Genomic DNA, 7,627 nt, shown 5'->3' on the forward strand with positions numbered 1-7,627 from the left:
CTTTTTTTTGTTTGACATACAGATGCTTCTTTGTTCTGACTTTCCAGAAGCAGGACTCACCATTCCCTCACAGCACAATTGTATCTCGAAGAGAATCTACTGCTGTCAGCTTTCTTTAACTTGCCAAGTGCACAGAATTACACGAGAGATGATGCACAAGTAAAACGGAGACCTGTACCTCAGATGTTCAGATGCCTGCTCTGCTCTCTTTTTGCTCTACTTGCTTAATTCAATGTTCATGTATATTTCTCATTGTAATTTATAATATTTTTCACAGTACTGCTGCCATAAAACAAATCTTACAGCATGTCAGTGAAGGGGATGGGCGACAGCAGACGTGACACAAGCCCTGCTAGTTCTTGTCTTACTTAGAGTCGTTTAAGCCCTTGTGCTTTCTGTTTAATCTTGTCAAGTTTATTTTAACTGGCATGGGGTCCTCATCCTACTGTGATTATTTAAAGCAGACTCCGAATTACCACTTATCATGGGGTCCTTATGTGCTTCAAGAATGATCCATCTCACAGTGTCGCTCGGTCGAGCCACCGAAGTTGAATTGGAGTTCTGATGAATCAACTCCTGTTTCTGTCTCAACATGGGAATTTGTCATTCCTCTGCACCTGGGTTCAGTCTTCAGTCAGAGTACACTGTGATGAGAAGACCACGGACTTACAGAAGTACACTCAGTGGCCATTTTATTAGGTATAGGAGGTAACTAATATAGTGGCCACTGAACGCATGTCACTATTCCTTCACCATCACTGAGTCAAAGTCCTGGAACTCTCTCACTAACAGTACTGTGGGTCCACCTGCACCTTGAGGACTGCAGTGATTCAAGAAGGCATCTCACCAGCTCCTTCTCAAAGGCACCATGGCAGCGTGGCGGTTAGTGCGATGCTATTACAGCTCGGGGCGTTGGAGCTTGGAGTTCAATTCTAGCATCCTCTGTAAGGAAGTTCTTTCAGTGGGCACGTGGGTTTCCTCCAGGTGCTCCAGTTACCTTTCACAGTCTAAAGACATACCGGTTAGTAGGTTAATTGGTCATTGTAAATTGTCCTCTGATTAGGCTAGGGTTAAATAGGTGGGTTGTTGGGCAGTGCAGTGCGATTAAGAGCCTCTTTCATGCTGTATCCCTAAATAAATAACATTAAAAAAATTAAACCTGATTCTGTCCACAGCTTGCATCAGTGTCCAAGTATAAAGACCTTTAATGGTTTGATAGTGTGGAACACTAGAGATTCTGCAGAGGCTGGAAATCCAAAGCAACACACACAAAATGCTGGAGGAACTCAGCAGGTCAGGCAGCATCTATCTACTGTCGCTGTTCCGTGCCGAGACCCTTCATCTGGACTAAATAATCCATTTACTTTCTCTCTGTGAGTTTAATCTTATTCTCAACACCAACATCTGTGGAAGGGAATGGACGGTTGACAGTGTTAGGACTCTATCTGGTCTGAGGGACAGAGGGGGGATGACCAGTATAACAAGGAGGAGGGAAGTGGCAGGTGATAATTGCGATCCAGATGAAGAGGGGCAATAGGCAGATGAAGGAGGAGAAAATGGAAATGCAGGTGCTGGGAGGTGACAAAGGGTTAAAGATGATGGAATCTGTTCAGTGAGGAGAGTGGAGCATGGAATCTACAGAATGAGTGGGGAAGGCAGATGGGAACAGTGGCGGAGGGGATCCAGGGGGCCCAGGATTGGGGAGTTAAGAGCTAGGGAGCATAGGTTTAAAGTAAGAGGTAGAATTTCAACAGGAACCTGAAGGGCAACCTGTTCACCCAGAAGTTGGTCAGAGTGTGAATGAGTTGCCAGAGCACGTGTTTGAGACTGGTACATTAACAACATTTAAAACACACTTGCACAGGTTACATAGATAAGCAGGGAGATGGAGCAGACGAGGGCAAATAGAGTCAGAGAACAATAAATGGCCAGAGTTCACCCAGTCTTAGCTCAGGGAGTCCCTGTAGTCATCCCCGGCTGCTAGTGTTGGAATGGCATCTCCTGTTAGCAGGTAGGCCATCTTGCCCCCTGTGGCTGGCATATGGTGCTTCTCTCTAAGCGACTGCTTGTCCTTTGTGTCTACAGAGTACTTGAATGGTTCTGGATGCTTTATGTAGATGCTTCTGTGAGTGTCAACCATTCCCAAGGCTTTTTTCCCAATGCAAGCACAAATGTGTTTAGTCTGGCTGGGTCCCACTTGGGTCCTTCCTGTTTTATTACCTCAGTGTATGTACTTAAATTTTGAGACAAAAGCACTCTGAGCTGTCTGGACAAGTGAAACCAGATGTCCCGGTGGTCTTTTGTTCCTCTTCTTCAGGATGGACTTCCTCTCCGGCTCAGGTCATCAGCACCTGTCACGATCGTTTTGTGGCTGAGAGCTCTCTAATGGGTTTGGTAGATGGGGCTACCTTAAATTGGAATCTTGGCCGGCATGGGCCAGATGGGCTGAAGGGCCTGTTTGCGCTGTATGACTCTTAAGGGTGTGTGGGTGATGGGCACATTCAGTGGGTGCATGAAGGGAAAAGAGCTGAGTGAGAGGGGCTGGAGTGAGCATTAGAGCTGGGTAAATCGAGGGGTAGGGGGTTAGCAAAAAAGAACCAGATAATACAGAAAGGATATCAGTGTTGCAGTAGCCCCTCAAGTCATTTGCCCGTTGACTGTGATTTGCCCTGGTAGTGTAGCTGAGACCTTATTACAGGTCGGGGCGTCAGAGTTCGGAGTTCAATTCCGGCGCTGTTCTGTAAGGAATCTCTGTACATTTTCCCGTAGAATGTGAGGGTTTTTTCTGGGTGCTCTGGTTTCCTCCCAAAGGCATACCAAGTATGTTAATTGGCCATTGCAAATTGTTCTGTGATTAGGTTAGGGTTAAATTGAGCTTGTGGGTGGTTGTGTGGTTCGAAGGGCCAGAAACGCCTACTCTGTGCTGTATCACTAAATAAAACAAAAAAAGTATAAAAATACATACACAACTTCGGTGGTCCTCTGATGGTTTCCAGTGCACGTTTGGCATCCATCCCATTCTGTCTCTGCTGAGTAGTGGGTGTTTACTCAGTTGTGTAGGTGTCCCCTACTTCAGAGTTCTTGGAAAGCCAAACATTTAGTCTACATGTGTGGAGCACACCAGAAATATAACGGATATTTTCTGAACCACATGTTATACTTTGAATCAGCAGGTAGCAGAGCAGTTGCCTCTCCTGTGTTTCACTTCCAGTCATCTGAGTTTCTTTGTTCCACTGACAGCACCATTACAAGTCTGAATTAATCCTGCCTGTGACAAACTACTATCCAAAGCTACCACTAAACGTCCACTTCTCAAAAACGAATGTTGCTGCAAAAATAATCTAGTTTTACAATCAACATGTCACACGTGCTTTAACCAGGATTTTTCCTCATTCTGTTGTTGCAAGAGACTTCTTTGTACTTTCTGTACTTCTGCACATTGGAGCACGATTATGCATAGTTGTCTGGTTCGATCATAGCTTTCTGTGGCTGGCTTGGCAGTCAAAGTCATCTGGATTGATTTAGTCTTTATTACCTTTGCAGGGAAGTATTAATCAAGCAGAATAATACTTCCCTGCTAAGTCAAGCAATATTAGTTCCTATCCATCACAGGAAAAGCCCTCCCCACCATTGAGCATATTCACAAGGAGCACTGACACAAGAAAGCAGCATCCATCATCAAGGACCCCTACCATCCAGCCATGCTCTCTTCTCATTGCTGCCATCAAGAAGCAGGTACAGGAGCCTTAGGTCCCAAACTACCAGGTTCAGGAACAGGTTTTACCCTTCAGCCATCAGGTTCCTGAACCATCATGGATAACTGCACTCACCTCAACTCAGAACTAATTCCACAACTTTGGGAACCACTTTCAAGGACTCTACAGCTCACGTTCTCTAGTGTTATTTATTTACTATTATTATTATTTGCTTTTTTTTGTAATTACCCTGTTTTTCTTCTTTTGCACATTGGTTTCTTGTCAGTCTTTGTTTGTGTGTAGTTTTTCATTTATTCTATTGTATTTCTCTGTTCTACTGTAAATGCTTGCAAGAAAATGGGTCTTAGATATATCGACAGATACTTTATTGATCCCACAGGAAATTATAGTGTCACTGTAGCATTACAGGTGCACAGATATACAAATGCACAAATATTAGAAGAGAAGTAAGAAAGAATAAAAAATAAATTACCTCAAACAATCTAACAGTCATCACTTCCCCAGCTATAGGTTGATTCATTATAGAGCCTAATGGCCGAGGGTAAGAATGACCTCATATAGCGCTCTTTGGAGCAGCACAGTTGTCTTAGTCTATTACTAAAAGTGCTCCTCTGTTCAGCCAAGGTGGCATAAAGAGGGTGAGAAACATCGTCCAGAATTGCCAGGATTTTCTGTAGGGTCCTTTGTTCTATCACAGCCTCCAGTGTGTCCATTTTGACTCCTATAACAGTGCCAGCCTTTCTAATCAGTTTATTGAGCCCACTGGCATCACCCGTGTTGATACCATTGCCCAAGCATGCCACCGCACAGAAGATTGTACTGGCGACAACAGATTAGTAGAACATGAAGGAGGGGCCTGCATTCTCCAAAAGACCTCAGTCTCCTCAGGAAGTAGAAGTGACTCTGGCCCTTCTTGTACACAGCCTCGGTGTTGGTGCTCCATTCAAGGCTGTCATTCAGGTGCACCCTTCAGTTACTTGTACCTCTTCTCCACATCCACGTCTTCACCAGGGAGAAGTGCAGGTTTAGTCTTCCAAAAGTCTATCAGCATCTCCATTCCCTCACTGATGTTGAGCTGCAGATGATTCAGCTTGCACCATTTGGTGAAGTCCTCCACCAGGTCCAGTATTCATCCTCTCGTCCTTCCTTTCTCATCCAACTATTGCTGAGTCATCAGAGAACTTCTGCAGATGACATGACTCAGTGTTGTTTCTAAAGTCTGAGGTATATAGGATAAACAGGATAGGAACTAATACAGTCCCCAGTGGGGCTCCACTGCTGCTTACAGCTATGTCTGACACACAGCTCTGAAGCAGCAGATACTGATACTGTGGTCTGCCAGTCAGGTAGTCCATTATCCAGGATACAGCGGAAGTGCCGGCCTGCATTGAATGGAGCTTTTCCCCCAGCAATGTGGACTGTTTGGTATTGAAGGCACTTGAGAAATCAAAAAACATGGTCCTCACAGTGCTACCCTGCTTATCCAATTGGGAATAGACTCTGTTCAGCAGGTAGATGACAGCATCGACGACTCCAAAGTGCTCCTGGTAGGCAAACTGCAGAGGATTGAAGGCTGATCTGACCAGGGTCAGAGGTGAGCCAGGGCCGGCCTCTCTAGGGTCTTCATGATGTATGAGGTCAGAGCCACTGGATGGTGGTCATTCAAGACTTCCGATTGGCCCTTCTTGGTTAGTGGGACCCAAGATGTTTTTCACCCATTCGGGACCATTTCAAGGCTGATTCAGATTGAAAATAAACTGGAGAACTCCACACAGCTGTGCGGCACACTCCTTCAGGACCTTGCGGTTCACAACGTCTGGGTGCAATGCTTTGCCATGTCTGAGTTTCCCCAGAGCCCTTCTCACCTGCTCAGCAGTGAAGGTGAGTCCATGATGACTGGGGAGCTGGGGGAAGTGTATATTGGGATGACAGCAGTGATATGTGAAGGTGTGGATGGTAGGTGTACAGCAAGGTGGGGATATAGATGGTGGCACCCTGCATTATTCATCCACGTGTTGAACTGGAGAGGGGGAGGAGGGAGGAGGGGAGGTGTTGGTGCTGAGGGAGCATTGGGTGCCTTGTATGCTAAGGGGAGTGTGGCTAGGAGGGCAATTGTCAAAAACCTACTGAAGAATTGGTTTAAGTCATTCGTTCATTCACGGCTGCATTCTGAGTCTCTACAGCTAGGTTGATTGAAGCCGGTGATGTTCTTCACACCTCTCCTCACCTCCTGTGTGCTACCCTGCCCAGGCTTGTTCTCCAGCTCTCTCCTGCATTCCCCTTTAGCCACCTTGATCTCCTCCTTTAGCTCCCCTCTGAACAAATCTCAATTCCTCCCTGTCTTCTGATCTAAGAACTCTCTTTCTGTGATTGAGAAGAGCCTTCAGATCACTGGTGCCCCATGGTTTGTTGTTAGGGAAGCAGCAAACAGTCCTTGATGGTATTACAGTGTCCACACAGAAGATGATGTAGCCAGTGATGCAGTCAGTAAGTCTGTTAAAGTCCCATATGGTTCAGGAAGCACATTCCAGTCAGTAACCTCAAAGCAACCGTTCAAGGCCTCGATGGCCTCTGGAGACCATTTCTTTACTATCGTGGTGGCAGCCAGCTGTGCTGTACTTTGGGCTTCAACAATGACAAGAGGTGAACCAGGTTGTGATTTGATCTTCCAAGTAGGGGGAGAGCTGTGGAGCTGTATGCATCTTTAATATTTGCATACAAGAGATCCAGTGTTTTAATTTTCTCTTGTATGACTCTTGACAAACTGATCGAAGGTAGGTAGGGTTGATGAAAGAGAAACACGGCTGAAGTCTCCCGATACTGCAATGAACACATTGTGGTGTTGAGTCTGGAGTCTCACGATGGTAGTGACATCACATGCAGCATCGAAACCGCGTCAGGAAGGCGGAATGTAAACAGCGAGCAATATGGCGTGGCTGAACTCACGCGGTAGATAAAATGGACGCAAACTCGCAGCAAGCAGTTCGATGTCCGCATACCGTATATGGTGACATATACAGTACATACTTTGATAATAAATTTATTTTGAATTTTGTACTGAGATACATTTGTCATACGAAGTAACCTTGGGTCCTGAAAGCTTTATATGCCTGTTCATTCAATGAGTTAAGAATATAAGAATTTGTTAAGAATATAAAACTTTGACAAACTTCTATAGATGTGTGGTGGACAGTACATTGACTGGCTGCATCAAAGCCCTTGAATGAAAAATCCTACAAAAAGTAGTAGATATAGCCCAGTCCATCATGGATAAAGCCCTCCTGACTATTGAGAACATATACAGAAAGTGTTATTGCAGGAAAGCTGCGTCCATCCTCAGGGACCCCCACCACCCAGGTCATGCTCTCTTCTTGTTGCTGCCATCTGGAAAAAGGTATAGGAGCCTCAGGACTTACACCACCAGGTTCAAGAACAGTTACATCTCAACCATCAGGCTCTTGAACCGAAGGGAATAACTTCACTCAACTTCGCTCACTCCCATCATTGAAATGTTCCCACAACCTATAGACTCACTTTCAAGGACTCTTCATATCACGTTTGCAATATTTATTGCCTATTTATTTATTATTATTCTGTCTTTCTCTTTTTATATGCACAGTTTGTTGGCTTTTGTACACTGGTTGAATGCCCAGGTTGGTGTGGTTTTGTATTGATTCTATTATGGATTTATAATGCCCACAATAAAATGAATCTCAGGGTTGTATATGGGAACACATTTATACTTTGATAATAAATTTACTTTGAACGTTGTTTAGGTACTATTTGCCTCCTATCCCTCTTCTCTTCAACAAGAAAAGACATAGCTCAATCAATCTATCATTGTCAGAGATGCTTTGTTGTCCAGACAACATCCTGGTAAATTTCCTCTGCACCCTCTCAAACATTTCCAC

The 7,627-nt window shown here is 44.8% G+C and overlaps 1 pseudogene; it reads right to left on the minus strand.

The window, feature by feature from the left end:
• Nucleotides 1-1,910: 1,910 nt before the first annotated feature.
• LOC134358173 (deoxynucleotidyltransferase terminal-interacting protein 1-like) lies at nt 1,911-6,713 on the minus strand (annotated as a pseudogene).
• Between the last annotated feature and the right edge of the window lie 914 nt (nt 6,714-7,627).

Source organism: Mobula hypostoma, chromosome 18 (genome assembly GCF_963921235.1).
Source record: "Mobula hypostoma chromosome 18, sMobHyp1.1, whole genome shotgun sequence".
Taxonomy (NCBI): Eukaryota; Metazoa; Chordata; class Chondrichthyes; order Myliobatiformes; family Myliobatidae; genus Mobula; species Mobula hypostoma.